This window comes from Lucilia sericata, unplaced genomic scaffold, assembly GCF_015586225.1.
Source record: "Lucilia sericata isolate MDLA Ls3-8-SP2 unplaced genomic scaffold, ASM1558622v1 Contig000602F_arrow, whole genome shotgun sequence".
Classification (NCBI taxonomy): domain Eukaryota; kingdom Metazoa; phylum Arthropoda; class Insecta; order Diptera; family Calliphoridae; genus Lucilia; species Lucilia sericata.
Genome location: NW_023994609.1, coordinates 101,650 through 122,142, shown reverse-complemented (window position 1 = coordinate 122,142; position 20,493 = coordinate 101,650). Strand labels below are relative to the sequence as shown.

The following is a 20,493-nucleotide window of genomic DNA, read 5'->3' as shown; positions in this document are numbered from 1 at the left end:
TTTTATGAATGTCCTTAATATGCTGAAACCTTACGGTGACAGCTAGAAAACGTTTTAGAATATAAAAATCGTGATTTAATACAAATTTATGTCTCTTCTCAGCCTCCGTTTATTCGGAAAAATATTGCGTCGATAAATAATGAAAATGGGGTAAATAATTTGGTATTGGGTATATCGACTGAATTTTTATTTTATATCTGAGCATTATTATTATAATTTTATTGCTAATTAAAATGTGGTTAATTATTTTGATTTATTTACCAATTTAATGCACATTTAAATACAAATGAAATGATTTTACCTACGTTGACACTTTTTGCGACTTTTCGAAATTTTCCAACGGTAACGCTGTACACAATACATATTTATGTTGAATATTATTTCAATATCTTTATTTCTAAATTAGTTATGTGCATTTAAGTAATTTTCTGAAGTTGACCTTACATGGGAGCTGTGACAAATTATAAATATCTACTTTAAACACATTCATGATGAATTTTATACCTATAATTTCATTCAGTTATGTAATATGTGCGATTACGTGGTTATTGAAAATGGGCATTATATGGGAGCTATTCCCAATTATGGACCAATCCGAAAAATATTTTGCAAAGTGATATATGTATGTATACACAAAACAAATTTATGTTAAATATTATTCCAATATCTTTATTTCTTAATTAGTTATTTGTGTTCAAGTATTTTTCGAAAGTGGACCATATATGGGAGCTGTGACCAATAATCGACCTATACAGATCTACGTTGGTAATATGATTTTCGCGTGGAATATATAAGTTATGGGATATACGAATCCACAACCGATTTCACGCTTTAGATGAAAATCGATTTTTGATAATAAATTAAATTGATTACAGATTTTTATTTTACCTAATCGTAAAGTTAGTTAAGGATCTACAAACATTTTAGAGTTTTCAAATAAAAATTTTTTATTAAAATTTTAACTAACTCATATACAAAAAGAAGTATAAATCATAAAAGCATTATAAATGTAACAAAAAATTGACTGAAAAAGGTCATTGAATTTCATTAAGATCATAACAGGTGTATTTATTCGGATTCGATGTATTAAACATTCTCTTTCTCAAACATAACTTTCTACAATAGAACTGTTGTCATGCAAAATTTCATGAAGCATAAAATCCAGATCAAAAAGTTGATTCCAAAAATACTCTGTCTGTTGGTAAATTTCTTGAAAATTGGTTCATGTATTTTTATATTTAGCCTAGAAATTTGGTGTTTTAGCTATTATACTAAAATTGAACATAAAAATGTGCGTAGCATCCAATCAATATAATAATAAAAGAGTCTTATATATATTTATTATTATATAATATACGTTTTGAAGATGTAATGTGTCGTACTGTTCATTCCACAACATTCAATATAACAGATCGTATTAGTACTTTTTTGTATGCTTGAACGTAAATTTGGTACAATAATTGTTTTACAAAAAGTTGGCATAAAAAGGGGCGTGGCGTCCGAACCAGATCTTATATAGTTTATAGTTCCTCCTCAGGTCAGACCTATCGGTATACAAAATTTCATGTAAATCGGTTCAGTAGTTTTCAGTAAGTCTCGAATGAATCAACAATCGTGACGTTCAATCATGATTTTATATAGCCTATTGTTCTACTTTAGAATAGAATTGTTAGTGTTCTAAATTTCATGTAAATCGGTTCAGTAGTTTGGCCGTGAAAGCGTAATAAACAGTCTTTTTTATATAATTATAGGATATAAGTAAGGATAGTTTTATAAAAAGTGGGCGTAGAAGGAGGCTGAAGATCTTATATATCTTATATATAGCATATAGTTCTTTCCGAGCTTATACCTATCGGTGTGCAAAATTTCATGTAAATCCGTTTAGTAGTTTTTGCATAATGTGATTGCAAATTTGGTGTAATAATAGTTTTACAAAAAGTGGGCGTAAAAAAGGGCGTGGCATCCGATCATGATCTTATATATCCTATTGTTCCTTTAGGGATTAGACCTATTAGCGGTCCAAATTTCATGTAAATCGGTTCAGCAGTTTTGGCGTGAAAGCGTTACAAACAAACAGTCTGTTTTATATATATATATATTTTTTGTGACAAGTGAAAATTAACTTTTTGGACCGGTGACTTTAAACTTATAAAGTTGTGCTTCTTGCCTAGCGAATTACAAGAAAAATATCAATCCATTTTTATGGCCATTGTGAATTTAATTTAACCTCACTTAAAGTGATTGTTTATTTGAACCGTCAGAACACACTAATATTTAACAAACAATAAAACTAGGGAGTTCCCTTTTTTATACCCACCATGAAAAAAGATGGGGGTATATAGATTTTGTCATTCCGTGTGTAACACATCGAAATATTGGTCATAGACCCCATAAAGTATATATATTCTGGGACCTCGTAAGATTCTAAGACGATCTAGCTATGTCCGTCCGTCTGTCTGTTGTTGGCACGATAGCGTCCACAAAAAAAGAGATATTGAGATGAAAATTTCCCAAAATATTTTTCCAATATATTTTTATTGATTATGGTATTAAAAAATGGGCAAAATCGGTCAACGATTTCACATAGCCCCCATACTTTATGAGAATTGGTCCATATATGTAAAAATAACCCTACTTCCTATATAAATTAATATTTTTAATTCGAAAGAGCACTGTCAATAGTAATATCGATATATAATAATAAAATACTCAAAATATCAAAGTTTATTTATATGGCAGTGGTTTGATGGTGGGTATAAAAGATTCGGCAAAGCCGAATATAACACTCTTACTTGTTATTTTTTCAACTGATATTTGACCATTCAGATTTTAGTCAGAATTATTGAGGAACATATGAAATATGCTGTATAAAAAGTTTTATTTATACTGATTTGTTTAATAACACAGACCAACAAAAATTTTAAACAAGAGTGCTATATTCGGCTATGCCGAATCTATTATACCCACCATCAAACCATATGCCGTAAAAGGAATTTACTGAAGAGGACCCTATGTGAGAGGTAGAGGTAGGTAGAGGTGAATTATTGACCGTTTTTATAAAATGTTTCATAATTTTTTAGACCGATTTGGGTTCATATTATACATGTTTACATAGAAAATCAGTTCCCAATACTTTCCACATTAAATTCGGTAGGAAGATTTACGTTCCTATAAAAGTTTCCTAGGTTTTGGCTCGTACACTCGTACTTTTAAGCCAGTAATGTGCGTTAAAGTAATTATTTGGAGGGGACCTTATATGGGGATAGAGTCAATTATGGACCGATCGACATAAAATTTGGTAAAGAGGTTTTGGCTCGTCAGGGACTTACTTATGTCAAATTTCATTACTATACTCCCTTATATGGGAGGTAGGGTCAATTATAGATCTATCCTCATAAAAGGGAGATTTTGGCTCATATTAAACTTATTTATGTCGAATTTCATCGCTACACTCGTACTTTTAAAACAGATATGTTCGTTAAAGCTGTTTTTCAAGGGTCCACTTGTATTGCCTATTTTCAATACAAAACAAACCGTATCTATAAGAAATATTTGTGGAAAATTTGAACTCTCTAGCTTATTCCGTTCAGACTATATCGTGCTTTCAACAGACAGACGGACGAACATGGCTACATCGTCTTAGAATTTAATAAGAACACAGAATATATATACTTTTGTGGGTCTATGACCAATATTTCGATGTGTTACAAACGGAATGACAAAATCAATATACCCCCATCTTTTTTGTTTGTGGAATTTGAATTTTTATACCCTCCACCACCATCAGTGGTGATAGAGGGTATATATAAGTTTGTCATTCCGTGTGTAACACCAAGTATATATATACAAAGTATATATACTCTGGGTCCTTATGAAATTCTGGGTCGATTTAGCTATGTCCGTCTGTCCGTCCGTCTGTCTGTCTGTGTAAAACACGCTCACGTTAAAACGAAGCAATGGAAATTAACGAAATTCAGCAAAAATATATACAGTTTCATATTGAAAATAAGCAAAATCGGTTCACATCGGGAAAAGTTATGAATCAAAATTTAAAACAACTCCGAAAAAATAAGCATTTTTTATACATTCTGATGTAATTTTCTCAAAAACTATGCAAGATATTTTCAGGAAAGTCATCATACATTCGTTTCTACAGAAGATCTGGAATCCTGCTGAAAATTGCCAAAATCGGTCCATAATTTCATATACCCATACAAAAGTACATATTCCCGAAAAATTAGTTTTTTGTTAATAACTTCCGTCAGAATGCTGATATCTTCACAAAATTTTACAACTTAAAATCTTATGTCAATAGAATTCATTGAGAGAAAAAATTTTCTGGATAGGTTCATAATTGGACATAGGTCCCCTCCCGAAAAGCACTTAAACGCGCATAACTCATTACTAAATTAAGATATCCATATAAAATATGGTACAAGTATTGCTTATATGCACAGAAATATTACTGTGCAAGCTTTTTCCGATCGGTCCATAATTGGTCATAGCTCCCATACAAGGCCCCCTCTCGAAAATCACTTAAACGCAAATAACTCATTACTAAATTAAGATATCCATATAAAATTTGGCAGAAGTATTGCTCATATGCAAGGAAATATTACTATGAAATTTTTTTCCGATCGGTCCATCCTGGGTCATAGCACCCATGCAAGGTTCCCTCCCGAAAATCACTTAAACGCACATAACTCATTACAAAATATTGATATCTATACATTTAGCACAAATATTGCTCTTATATACATAAATTACACCATAAAACTATTTTACGATCGGTCCATATTTCGTCATAGCTCTCATACTAGGTCCCCTCCAGAAAATCACTTAAATGCACAATATTCATTGCCAAATAATGATATAGATACAGAATTTTGAAATTTTGTCTTTATATACATAATTGGTCATAGCTCCCATACAAGGTCCTTTTACGAAAATCTCTTAAACGCCCATTACTCATTACCAAATAAAGCTATTAATACAAAATTTGGCACAAATATTAGTTTGGTATACAAAAATTCTATTTCAAGATTTTTTCATGATCGGTCCATAACATGGGTGCGGTCGGTCCTATGCAAGGTTCCCTTCAGAAAATCACTTGAACACACATTACTTATTACTAAATTACGATATAGATACAAAATTTGACTGAACTATAGCTTTTATGTACAGAAAATTAGCTTAAAGAATTTTTTACAATCGGTCTATAATTGGTCATATCTCCTATACTAGGTCCTGCCCCTAAAAGCACTTTAACCGTATTTAACTAGTTGCATTATCAATTTGTGTAGAACAAAATTATATATATGTATTTTGAAAATCCTTAAATCTTTCAAACACATGCATACATGCACATTATTAAATATCGTTAAAGCATATTTTAGGGCGCTATAAAAATATAAAAGAAAATGTAATGTTCAATAAATTTTGGGGTTGTTTAAATCTTGGGGTTTTTCTATTTAAGACATGAGAAAACTTATTTCTACAAATATTTGATCAATTAAAAAAGTATTAATATAAAAGTAGCTGGTGGAGGGTATTTAAGATTCGGCTCAGCCGAATATAGCACTCTAACTTGTTTTATATAATGCTTTTTATCGACTTTGACCATTTACCATTTTTAGAATCTTCAATATACCCTAAAAATTTAAAGATATTGAAAAAAACCTTTTTTTGACTTGACAGACTAAAAAATATATTTCAAAATTATCTGAACCAATTTAATATTTTTCAACTGTTTTGGAAAGAGTTTCCTTTGTACTCAAAAAGTACACACACTTTTATATTTTTTACGGAAATGTGTAAAATATTTCGATCTAAATACAAATTTTTATATGTTTATATAAAAAATGACAAAAAAAATTTTGTTTGTAAAAACAAAAAATTACCAAATCTCTTATTGCTAAAGTAAATTATCCATTTGAATAATAAAGCTTATATTTGTGTTGCATCTTACGTTGATATTTTACTTCACAAAGAGAGATTTGGTAAATTTTCGTTTTTATGAAAAAATTCTATATTTGGCAGTTCTCATCTGATTTTAACGTTCCATATCTTATTTTATTCATAAAAGTATGAGCTAAAATAAAAAAATATGTTTTCAAATAAAGTGGTTTTGAATTCAACATTATCCTTCAGTAGGGCTTGTAAATTATTTGAAAATTAGTATTTATTTTGAACTGCTTGCACTTTTTTTGGGAACCTAACAATCTACTAAGAAACAAAAATAATATAAAATTCCTTATTTCACACAAGTTTCCTAATTCTCTTTTAAAGTTTCCTTAATGTCCACACATAGAAACTCTTGTTTCAGAAACTACGTGTAAATTGCATTGATTTGTTTTTGTACGAATGAGAAAAGAGAATTAAGAAAAAGTTTCTCAACTAAAATTTCGGTGTGTGGACCGGCACTAACACGTAGTTTCTGAAACAAAAGCAGTAAATATTTAATGCACTTGGCCAAACTCTGTGAAGAAATTACAATTTTTATGTTCATTGATTGCATTTTATTTGTAAAAGTTTCCATTTTACTGTAATGAAATTCATTCTTTGAAATTGGAAATAGCCAAACCTTTTTTCAGTGCAATCAGTAGTTGTGCTTTTCTATCTGCCTCTCTTTCTGGGGGACTATGATTTAGTGTGTCTTTTTTAGCGATTTGTAACAGAAGTTTTAAAACAATAATATATTTTTAACTAGCTATACCCAGAGTGATTTGCTACCCTAAAAGCAATATAAATAAAAAACCCATTTAACGATTTTGAAGATTCTAACTACAATAATTTTACACATTTATAATATGTTACATATGTATGAGGGATGCCAAGCAAATTATTGCAAGTTCGCCAATTTTCTATCTATCGTCAATTTATATCTTTCTATGAAAAATTTGAATATTGGAAATGGGGTTATTCTCTAAATGTTCAGATGAATTTCAAAGTTCTTCAAGTAAAATTTGAAGATTCTAGCTCTAATAGTTTCTCACATATACGAATTTTTCTATATTATTCATATGGGGGCTCCAAGCCCCCCAGATGAAAGTCCGCACTTTTTCCTCCAAAATGTTGAATATTAAAGTTCTTCGTGCAAAATTTTAAGAATGAAGTTGTATTAGTTTCCCAGATAAACGAATTTTTGTATTTAATTAATATGGGTGGTGCCGCTCCCATCATGGGTAGTCCGCCAATTTATTACCCAAAATGTTTATATTATCTCAAATACATATACGGATTTAATATTTTATTAATATGGGCGTAGCCCATTACCTATTCCAGACATACAGGAATACGCTGTAAAAATTTAAAGAAAATTGGTTCAGCCGTTTAGTAGTCTATAATGTTCAAACAAAAAAAAAAAAAGAAATACATTCATTATACCCCACACCACTTTAGTGGGGAGGGTATATTGGATTTGTGCTGATGTTTGTAACATACAAAAATATTCCTCCTAGACCCACCTTAAAGTATACCAATCGGCTTAGAATCGTTTTCTGAGTCGGTTAAGCTATGTCCTTAGTAGTCTATAATGTTCAAACAAAAAAAAAAAAAGAAATACATTCATTATACCCCACACCACTTTAGTGGGGAGGGTATATTGGATTTGTGCTGATGTTTGTAACATACAAAAATATTCCTCCTAGACCCACCTTAAAGTATACCAATCGGCTTAGAATCGTTTTCTGAGTCGGTTAAGCTATGTCCGTCCGTCTGGCTGGCTGTCCATGTAAACCTTGTGCGCAAGGTATAGGTCGCAATTTTCAAGATAATTGGATGAAATTTCGCACGCACGTTTCATTTGACCCAAGGACGAAGCCTATTGAAAATGGTTAAAATCGGTCCATTATTTCACCTAGCCCCCATAGAACAGAACCCCCCGAAAAGGGCTTCTGAGCTCATAATTATGTTAAATATATAGATAAAATATGGCACAACTAAGTTTTATAGAAGTCTTGATGACCCTGCCAAATTTCATAAAGATCGGGCCCCATTTGACCCTAGCTCCCATACAAAGTCCCCTTCAGAAAATTACTTGAATTTCCCAAATTAACTTATAAACACAAATATCGCGATGAAATTCAGCACAATAAAATATTATGTAAATATAAATATATTCACAAAATTTTATCGGGCTTGGTCCATATTTGCCCCTAGCCCCCATATAAAGCCTATTTCAGAAAATTAGTTTTTCATCCATAAATTGCTTAAATGTATCGGAACAAGGGAATATTGAAGATAAATGCTTTATTATGAAAAATAAATCACATTTAATATTCATAACTGGTGTAGGGTATCATATGGTCGGTCACGCCCGACTATACTTTCTTACTTGTTTTTATATACATATGTATATATAGATGGTATTATAGTACATGTTTTATTAACTTTAAATACATATTTATCTACTTATTTATAAGAAAAATCACATTTTTAATTGTTTGTTTTTTGGTGTTTTGTTAGAGATTGATATTTCAGCAAAAATAAAATGAATTACTTCCAAAAGAATAACATTTATCACCACTTCAAAAGTAGCACCAATTGATTTTTTTACCTTTTGAGAAAGAGATGTTTAAGGACTTCCGAAGAAGCGAAAATAATTTTTCAATGTTGAAGATATATTTTTTGTTCTTACATTTTTATGAGATAAAAAATTTTATATTTGGGCTTTTGTATTAAATGTTTCTATTACCCTAATTAATGTTAATATTATTTAAGTCAAATTAGTTGTATTCTATAATACTACAATTTCACTTCCGAATAACTTCCAAAAAACGAGCATTAAAATTACTTCTTAAAAATGACTTCAGAAGTAGTGAACTTTGAATCAAATAAAAAACTCCGAAAAAATTAAGCTTTTTTAACACATTCTAATACAAAAAACTATGCGATATAATTTCATAAAAATCAGCGCACAATTGTTTCTATATGAAAGCTTGTTTCCTGTAAAAAATGAGCGGAATCGGCCCACAATTACATATACATCCCACACAAATGTACATATTCCCGGAAAATGCATTAATTGTTAATAAATTCCGGTAGAATGACAATATCTTTACAAACTTTTACAGGTAAAAGTTTTATGTCAATTGAATTCATATAGAGGAAAAATTTTCTGAATCAGTTCATAATTGGCCGTAGCTCCCGAAAATCACGTAAGCGAACATTACACATTACCAAATAATGATATCCATAAAAAATTTTGCACAAATTTTGCCTTTATATACAGGAATGAAACTGTAAAATTTTTTCACTACCGGTCCATATTTGGTCATATTTCCCATACAAGGTCCCCTACCGAAAATCACTTAAGCGCCAATTACACGTTACCAAATAATGATATCCATACAAAATTTTGCACAAATATTGCCTTTATACACAGAAATGAAACTATAATTTTTTTTCACTACCGGTCCATATTTGATCATATCTCCCACATTTCCTCCCAAAAATCACTTAAACGTACATAACTCATTACCAAATAATGGAATCCTTAAATGATACTTTAATTTTTTTTCGTGATCTGTCCATATTTGGTCTTAGCTCCCAGACAAGGTCCCCTCCCGAAAATCACAGAAACGCACATAACAAATTATTAAATAATGGTATCCATATACATTTTGGCACAAATAATGCTTTTATATATAGAAATGCTACAGTAAAATTTTTCCACGATCGATCTCTATTTGGTCATAGCTCCCATATAAGGTCCACTACCAGATATCACTTAAATTCACATTACTCATTACCAAATATGCAAAATTTGACACAGACAATTCTTTTACATACAAAATGTTATTTTAAATTCTTTTCACGATCGGCCCATAATATGGATCCGATCGCTTCAATACAAAGCTTCTTCCGAAAATTAGTTTAGTGCACATCACCTATTTCCAAATAGCTCTCCGTAGGTCCCCTTCCGAAAATCAGTTATGTGGACATTACACATTAAAATAATTATATTCATACAAAATTTTGCACAAATATTGCCTTTATGTACAAAAATGATACCGGTATCCATGATAATGGTATCCATACAAATTATGGCACAAATATTGCTTATATACACAGAAATGATACTGTAAAATTTGTTCACTATCGGTCCATATTTGGTCTTAGCTCCCATACAAGGTCCCCACCCGAAAATCTACACAAAAATCACTTAAAAGCACATAACTCATTACCAAATAATGGTTTCCATACAAATTATGGCACAAAATTGCTTTTATATAAATTTTCTATAAAATTTCTACACAAAATTTCTATACACTTAAACGCACATAACTCATTACAAAATAATGATATCATTACAAAATTTACAAAAATTTTATTTTAAAAAAAATTTTACGATATTTAGTCATAGCTCCTATAAAAGGTCCCCTCCCAGATATCACTTAAATTCACATTACAAATTAACAAACAATAATACCCATGCCTATTTCCACAAATATTTGATTAACTAAAAGGTTATTAATATAAAAGTAGCTGGTGAAGGGTATTTAAGATTCGGCTCAGCCGAATATAGCACTCTAACTTGTTTTTTTTTTTTTTTTTTTTGATTTAGAGTAAATTAAAAAATTACTCTCTATCATAAAGTTACTAAAACTTGAAAAGTACTTACCATCATCATCTTGTAAAATAATAGTGCCCTCATCATTCTCCTGGTTATTGGCTTCGCCGATGCTCTCATCTAAAGCTTTCGTACCATTTACATTAAACTCATCGACAGATTTCATATCGCTACTATTATTGTCTGTTGTATCGCCACAACAAATTCTAAATGACTCGATGTCGGCAAAGTAATTAAAAAGTGTATCATTACATGAATTTCCAGAAGCTTTAACGGCCAGGCCGACCTGACAGGCCCGACAGCAATCAGAATAAGATGTGGTATTATACTGTTCGTTACACCGTGAACCCGTTAAAGCAGCTAAACGGCCAGCCACACAATACATTTTTTCCATTTCGTGTGAACAACAGACAGCATAGGTGGAATGACAAAGTCCTCGCCAAAGCGGAGAAATACTTAAAATATCATACTCATAATTTTCACAATTATTTTGTTTTTTGGCTAAAGCTTTACCACCATTACAACAATTTTTAATATGATTTGAAATTTCATCTGAAAAAAGAAATGTTTAATACAAAATTTGTTTGCCATTTATAATTTTTTTTTAAATTTTCATTAAATATTAGGCTTCGGAAATTAATATTTCAGTTATCAGTTTGAAATAATTAAAGAAAGCAATTCGCATTAGATCAGGGATATATTTTGTATGTACCCACTAACCAATTTTTGCCGAATTCGTACCGACAGTCTGCACAAGTTGCCGATTTCGGATACGAATCGTCGAATAAATGTCTGATAAAATGTCCGACAGTTCGTTCAATTATTTCGACATTTCGTACTAATGTCTGATCAAGTATAAGAAAGTCTGATAGATGTCGGTTAAACGGCTGATAAAATGTCCGACAGTTCGTACAAAAGTCTGATCAAGTATAAGAAAATGGCCTGACTATTCTGACAACGTCTGATGAAAACTATTTTCATATACATATATAATTTATTATGGTTTAATTTTATTAATTTTAATAATAATTTATAAGTTTCCATTATTCATGACTTCTTAAGGGTACATAAATAAATAATAGAAACTTATAGATTATTTTTAAAATTAATAAAATTATAAACATATTATATACGAAAATAGAGTTCATAATATAAATATATGTACATCTATTTAAAATTATAAAATTAAACCATAAAAAATTAAGTAATTTTTTGCTAATTTTTGTGTATTAACAAAGTTTAAAGAAATTTAAGCAATAACACGGTGTGACAAAATTATAAAAAATCAATAAACCCATCGCGAGACCTAGTGAAGTTGGTAGGCCTAGTAGAGTAGATTACAGTACCATTTTTAGAATCTTCAATATACCCTAAATATCGGAAGATATTGGAAAAAAAAACGCTTTTTGTTGACTAGACAGACCAAAAAAATTATATCTCAAATTTTTCTTAACCGATTTAATATTTTTCAACTGTTTTGGAAAGAGTTTCCTTTGTACTTTTCAAAAAGTACATACACTTTTATATTCTGTACTTTTCAAAAAGTACATACACTTTTATATTTTTTACGGAAATGTGTAAAATATTTGAATCTAAATACAAATTTTTATATTTTTTTTTTACAATTCAAGATCGTTTTTGACCCACACTTTATTTGAAAACATATTTTAGCCCATATTTTTATGAATAAAATAATATATGAAACGTTGAAATCAGATAAAAACTGACTGAGAAATATAATTTTTTTTTTCGTTAAAACAAAAATTTACCAAATCATTTCTAAAGCAAATTATCAATTTTAAAAATTTTGTATGAAAACTACTCAGTTTTTGTTAGTGTTTTTCATATAAAATTTTAAATATTTTACATTTTTCTTTCTGATCCTTAAAATGGATCTCATACTTTTTTTTGTATGCTTTTGAAGCATTTGAATTGCACTAAATAATTATATGTAAAGATTTTTGTTTAAACTATTGATTTTATTTAAACCAATAGATCTGTTCATTTACTTTCCCAGTAAATACTTGCAACGAAAAAGTAAAATTAAAATTTACAAAGTTACTCTCAAAATTAGTAAAAAGTAAATGAACGCTTTACTAGTAAAAACTTTCAAGAAAACAAATATGTGATTTTTAAACCGTCGATATGAAATACAAAATTAGAATTAAAACTTCCAAAATAGTTAAAAGCATCTATATTTTTGCGTAATATCGAAATAATTCCCTTCGCAAACATTTTTATTTTGAAACAAATACAAAATCGTAGGCTGACAATAAGGTAAACCCTTTACGATTTGAAGATTCTAAATGTAATAGTTTTCCAGATATACATTTTTTTCATTTTGGGGATGTCAAGCAAATTATTGCAAGTTCGCCAATTTTTCCAAACGTTAATTTAGATTTTATTTTTTTCATGTAAAATTTTCTAGTTTTTATATTTTTTCAGATATATGAATTTTTTATTTAATTCATATGGAAGGTTCCAATTTGCAAGTCCGCCAATATATTACCCAAATGTTCACATTGAATTCAAAGAATAGTTCCCCAGACATACGATCTTTTCTCTTATTTCATATGGCAGCTTCCAACCCCCCTAATGATAGTCCGCCCATTTTCCCCAAAAAGTTAAAAAAAATTTAAAATTCATCGTGCAAAATTTGAAAATTTTAGGTCTATTAGACAAACGACAACGCCCATTTATTTACATAGATGTTAAAGTTGTTCTTGCAAAATTTGAGGATTTTAGCTCTAATAGTTTTTCAAATATACGAATTTTTCTATTTACTTCATATGGGGGGTTCAAAGTCTCCCTGATAAAAGTCCACCCTTTTTCCCCAAAATGTTCAGATGAATATTAAAGCTCTTCTTGCAAAATTTTAAGAAGCTAGCTCTATTAGTATCCCAGATAAACGAATTTTTGTATATTTTATTAATATGGGAAGAGGAACGCCCCCCCACCTCCATTGGTAGTCCACCAATTTATTACACAAAATGTTTACATGGATGGTACAGTTCTTCGTGCAAAATAATAGTTTCCCAGATAAGCGAATTTTTGTATTTAATTCATATGGGTGGTGCCACGCCCCCTACTGCTAGTACGCCCCCTACTGCTAGTACGCCTCCTTTTTCCATAAATAGTCATATTGATCCTAAAGTGGGTCCTACAAAATTTGAGGACTCTATCTGTTATATTTTCTCAGATATACTGATTTAAGATTTTCTTGATATGGAAGGTGCCACGCCCACTATCGCCATTCCGCCCATTTTATCCAAAAATATTCTTATGGACGTCAAAGTTTTGCATACAAAATTTGAGGACCGTAGTTTTGCAGTTTCGAGATATGCGACTTTTAATACTTATTTTGTATGTGGGCGTGGCACGTCGCCCACTTAAAATATTGAAGTAAAAAGCAGCCTATAGCTCCTTTGAGACATACAGGAAGAGACTGTGAAAATTTCAGAAAAATCGGTTCAGCCGTTTAGCTGTCTACAAAGTCCAAGCAAAAAACAAACACACATTCATTTTTATATATGGACAATTCCATGAAAAGGTAAACCACGACTGAAAAAATAAAACCCTTATAACTTCTGCATTTTTGAAGATAATTCAACAAAATTTGGTATATGACCTTTGGTAGCACCAAAGACGAAGACTGTTGAACATTTTTGAAATATGTCTATTTTTACACCTTGCCTGACCTTGTATGACCAATTATGAACCGATCGGAAAAAAAATTACACAGTAATATTTCTGTGCATATGAGCAATACTTGTACCAAATTTTATATGGATATCTTAATTTAGTAATGAGTTTTGCTCGTTTGAGTTATTTTCGGGAAGGGTCCTTGTATGGGAGCTATGACCAATTATGGACCGATCGGAAAAAAATTTCATAGCAATATTTCTGTGCATATAAGAAATACTTGTACCAAATTTTATATGGATATCTTAATTTAGTAATCAGTTATGCGCGTTTAAGTTATTTTATGGAAGGGTCCTTGTATGGGAGCTATGACCAATTATGGACCGATCGGAAAACAATTTCATAATAATATTTCTGTATGTGAGAGCAATACTTGTACTAAATTTTATATGGATATCTTAATTTAGTAATGAGTTATGCGCGTTTAAGTGATTTTCGGGAAGGGACCTTGTATGGGAGCTATGACCAATTATGGACCGATCGGAAAAAAATTTCACAGTAATATTTCTGTATGTGAGATCAATACTAGTACCAAATTTTATTTGGATATTTTAAATTATTAATGAGTTATGTGCGCTTAAGTGATTTTCAGGAGGGGACCTTGCATGGGAGCTATGACCAAGGATTTCACAGTAATATTTCTGTGCATATGAGCAATACTTATTCCAAATTTTATATGGATATCTTAATTTAGTAATGAGTTATGGGCGTTTAAGTGATTTTCGGGAGGGGACCTTGTATGAGAGCTATGTCCAATTATGGACCCATCCAGAAATTTTTTTCTCTCAATGAATTCTATTGACATAAGATTTTAAGTTGTAAAATCAGATATTAGCATTCTGACGGAAGTTATTAACAAAAAACTCATTATCCGGGAATATGTACTTTTGTATGGGAGGTATATGAAATTATGGACCGATTCTGGCAATTTTCAGCAGGAATCAAGATCTTGTGTAGAAACGTATGTATGATGACTTTCATGAAATTATCTTGCATAGTTTTCGAGAAAATTACATTAGAATGTATAAAAAATGCTTACTTTTTGATTCATAACTTTTCCCCATGTGAACCGATTTTGGTAATTTTCAATACCAAACTGTACCGGATAATAGTGAATATTTTTGCTGAATTTCGTTGCTTTCCATTGCTACGTTTTAACGTGAGCGTGTTTTACACAGACAGACAGACGGACGGACAAAGCTGAATCGACTAAGAATTTCATAAGGACCCAGAATATATATACTTTGTTGGGTCTCAGATGAATATTTCTTGGTGTTACACACGGAATGACAAACTTATACATATATACCCTCTATCACCACTGATGGTAGGAGGAGGGTATAAAAACTTTTTAATTGAAATTACAATAGTTTTCTACGATTTCGTAGAAATTTCGGCCTAAAAACAAAAAGTTAAATATGTACATTTTTATTTCATAATGTGCTTAAAATGAGTATTTCTGTTTTGACGTTTTGTTTGAAGAAACAAATAGTGAAAATTAGTTTGCCCGGTGTTCACATTATAACAAATAATTTCGTAAAACAATTGAAGGATAAAACAGTAAAAAAGCAAGATTTTGTTTGCAGGCAAAGAGGAACATAACAAGAAAACAACCAAACCAAAAGCCAAAAATATATGTGTTTATATTTACTAAAAAGATATTTATTTACTAGAAAGATAAAATAATAACATCTATTTATTCTAAAATTTCATTTAATATTGTTTTTCATCAAAATTTTACCACAAAAAAATGCAAATTACATTTCAATACCTTGTGCAAGTGGAAAAGAGACATATCGTGTACCTGCAATGTCATATTGTAGCTATTTAGTATAGTCAATGCAGCGAAAAACCTTGGTTGTTTGGAAATAACCAAATTATAAATTATTTTCATTAAAACATCTATAAAATTTAAAATTATAGAGAATTGTTTATCCTGATATCTATATATATAACAATGAATGTGTGTTTGTATGTATATATGTATGTTTGTTTGTTTGGACTTTATAGACTGCTAAACGGCTGGACCGATTTTCCTGAAATTTTCACAGTGTCTTCCTGTATGTCTGGAAGGATCTATAGGCTATTTTTTATTTTAAAATTTCATGTGGGTAAAGTGCCAAACCCAAATATAATAAGTATTTAAAATCACATATCTCAGAAACTGCTACATCACATGAACATATGGGGGCAAAATGGGCGGACTAGCTATAGTGGGCGTGGCCCCTCCCATATAAAAAAGCTTAAATTAGTATATCTGAGAAAATATAACAGCAAGTATCATCCAATTTTTCGGAGCCACTTTAGTATCAACATGAATATTTAGGACAAAAATCAGCGGACTAGCAATAAAATATGAATTAAATACAAACAAGTTAGAGTGCTATATTCGGCTATGCCGAATCTTAAATATCAGGAAAAGTTATGAATCAAAATTTAAAACAACTCCGAAAAAAATAAGCATATTTTATACATTCTGATGTAATTTTCTCGAAAACTATGCAAGATAATTTCATGAAAGTCATCATACATTCGTTTCTACACAGGATCTTGATTCCTGCTGAAAATTATCAGAATCGGTCCATAATTTCATATACCTCCCATTCAAAAGTACATATTCCCGGAAAATGAGCTTTTTGTTAATAACTTCCGTCAGAATGCTGATATCTTCACAAAATTTTACAACTTAAAATCTTATGTCAATAGAATTCATTGAGAGAAAAAATTTTCTGAATCAGTTCATAATTGGCCGTAGCTCCCGAAAATCACTTAAACGCGCATAACTCATTACTAAAGTAAGATATCCATATAAAATTTGGAATAAGTATTGCTTATATGCACAGAAATATTACTGTGAAAGCTTTTTCCGATCGGTCCATCCTTGGTCATAGCTCCCATGCAAGGTCCCCTCCCGAAAATCACTTAAACGCACATAACATAACATTACTAAATTAAAAATATCCATATAAAGTTTGGTAGTAGTATTGCTCTCACATACAGATATATTACTGTGAAATTTTTTTCCGATCGGTCCATAATTGGTCATAGCTTCCATACAAGGTCCGTTCCCGAAAATCACTTGAACGCGCATAACTCATTACAAAATTAAGATTAGGGGTATGGTCAAATGAGACAATATAACTATAAAATGTTTGAGGGTCATCAAGGCTAGTATAGAACTTTGTTTTGCAGCTTTTTGTCAAGATACGAGTATATTAATCATAATTATGAACTTAAGAGCTCTATTCGGCGGGTTCAGTTGTATGGAGCTAGGTGAAATAATGGACTTATGTTAACCATTTTCAATAGGCTTCGTCTCCGATACCATAGAAGATCGTGTGCCAAATTTTATTGAATTATCTTCAAAATTGCGACCTGTAGTTTGATTACAAAGTTTGCAAGCCCTATTCGGGGGTTCAGTTGTATGGGGACTAGGTGAAATATTGGGCCGATGTTAACTATTTTTAATAAGCTTCGTCTCTGATACCATAGAAGATCGTGTGCCAAATTTCAAAATTGCGACCTGTAGTTTGATTACAAGGTTTACAAGCCCTATTCGAAAGTTCAATTGTATGAGGGCTAGGTGAAATAATGGACCGATCTTAACAATAGGCTTCGTCCCTATAACAATAGACAATTATGTACCAAATTTCATTGAATTATCTTCAAAATTGCGACCTGTAGTTTGATTACAAGGTTTACATGGACGGACGGACAGACGGACGGACATAGCTAAATCGACTCAGAAAATTCTAAGCCGATGGTATACTTTAAGGTGGGTATAGGACCAATATTATTGTGCGTTACAAACACCAGCACAAACCCAATATACCCTCCCGACTAAAGTCTTGTAGGGTATAAATATTGATATCCATACATTTAGCACAAATATTGCACTTATATACATAAATTACACTATAAAACTATTTTACGATCGGTCCATATTTGGTCATAGCTCTCATACTAGGTCCCCTCCAGAAAATCACTTAAATGCACAATATTCATTACTAAATAATGATATAGATACAGAATTTTGAAATTTTGTCTTTATATACATAATTGGTCATAGCTCCCATACAAGGTCCTTTTACGAAAATCTCTTAAACGCCCATTACTCATTACCAAATAAAGCTATTAATACAAAATTTGGCACAAATATTAGTCTGGTATACAAAAATTATATATAATATTACTTATTACTAAATTACGATATAGATACAAAATTTGACTGAAATATAGCTTTTATGTACAGAAATTTAGCTTAAAGAATTTTTTAAAATCGGTCTATAATTGATCATATCTCCTATACTAGGTCCTGCCCCTAAAAGCACTTTAACCGTATTTAACTAGTTGCATTATCAATTTGTGTAGAACAAAATTATATATATGTATTTTGAAAATCCTTAAATCTTTCACACACATGCATACATGCACACTATTAAATATCGTTAAAGCATATTTAAGGGCGCTATAAAAATATAAAAGAAAATGTAATGTTCAATAAATTTTGGAATTGTAACAGATTTAAGCTGTTTAAATCTTGGGGTTTTTCTATTTAAGGCATGAGAATACTTATTTCTACAAATATTTGATCAATTAAAAAAGTATTAATATAAAAGTAGCTGGTGGAGGGTATTTAAGATTCGGCTCAGCCGAATATAGCACTTGTTAATTAATAAAATATGTGGGTTTAAGTGATTTTCGGAAGTGGACTTTATATAGGAGCTATGAACAAGTACAGGCCTCTCCAGAAAAATTTCGTAGAGTGATTCATATGTATGTACACAAAACAAAATTTGACAATGAAATATGTGAGTTTAAGCTATGACCAATAAAGGACCGATTCGGGGAAAAATTGGTATTATGATTTATATGTACACAAAACATATTCAAGTTGAACTTTATACCGATAGCTTTATTTATCAATGAAACATACGCGTTTAATTGATTTTCGGAAGTGGGCCTTATATGGGAGCTATGACCAATTATGATCCTATCCGAAAAAAACATTTCGTAGAGTAATTCATATATAGACGAAACATATTTGTGTCGAATTTTATCAAGATACCTTTTGACAATTAAATATGTGCGTTTAAGTGATTTTCGGAAGTGGGCCTTATATAGGAGCTACGACTAATAATGGACCGATTCGAAAAGAAATTGGATCAAATGTTATGAGTTTGAACATACTTGATCCCTGTGTGACAAAATTCATCGAAATATCTTTGGTAGTTTCTGAGAAAACTAATTATGTGTTTTACACAGAAAGACGGACGGAGGGACAGACGGGCATAGCTAAATCGACTCAGAATTTCATAAGGATCAACGGCTGTATTAATAAAAACTTATTTTAGGTTTATTAAACAATTTTAGGCAAAATTCAGGAAAATCGTATTTATAAACGTGAAATAGCTTAAAACACCTTCAATAAACCATTGACAATTAGAAGAATTTTATTGTAGGCTCGACCCTTCTTTAAGCCAACAATAAGTTGATTTTTAACAATTTTTTTCTCAGATAAAGATTTTTCCGGTAATTTTAGGTTGATTGCGAAAACTAATTATGGTTTCTTTTAAAATAAAATCTAAAAATTCTAATTTTAACGTTTACAAATTTGTAAATAAAATCCCAGAAAATTTTTAAACGATTATATTTTGAGGAAAAAACTCAAATCTAGGCATTATTGGATTAATGCATGAATATTTGACAATATTCCAATTGTCCAGCACTATTTTTAGGCAATTTGGAAATGCCCGTCTGTCAACCAAATGATGGACAAAATCATTTGATTTGGCTTTTTCAAAGTTTGTTGGTTAAATATAATGCCACAAAGTAATTAACCATGTAAATTATATTGATTAGTGTTATACTAATGCAAAATATATTCGCCGGCATTAAAATTAGTCAAATATCAAAGAAATTTATCAATATTTGCAAAAATTTATCAAAAATTACAAGGAAAATAAGTAAAAATAAGAAAATGTGTCATAGTGATGTATATTTTGTCGCAAAATATCCGTTATTCGGATGCTTTTAATAATAATTAGAAATTATATGTTATATTTATACATCTGAACTAAATAGACATTTATTAAAGCCATATATATTTATTTTTCTTAAAAGTTTGTTTTTATTGTCAAAAATCTATTATAAACAAAAATATGAAATTAAGAACACATAAAATGACAGCCATATTGTACAGTGCTGCCAACTTAAAC

General features: G+C 30.4%; 1 protein-coding gene across 3 annotated transcripts in view; it reads right to left on the bottom strand.

The window, feature by feature from the left end:
• The window catches only part of LOC119606563 (fibulin-2-like), a 175,918-nt gene that overhangs the window by 106,444 nt on the left and 48,981 nt on the right, over positions 1–20,493 (bottom strand). For all 3 annotated transcript variants that reach the window (XM_037960119.1, XM_037960118.1, XM_037960120.1), the window contains one exon: positions 10,625–11,125. The gene's annotated coding sequence lies outside the window, so the exon portion shown is untranslated. The remainder of the gene's footprint in view (positions 1–10,624; positions 11,126–20,493) is intronic.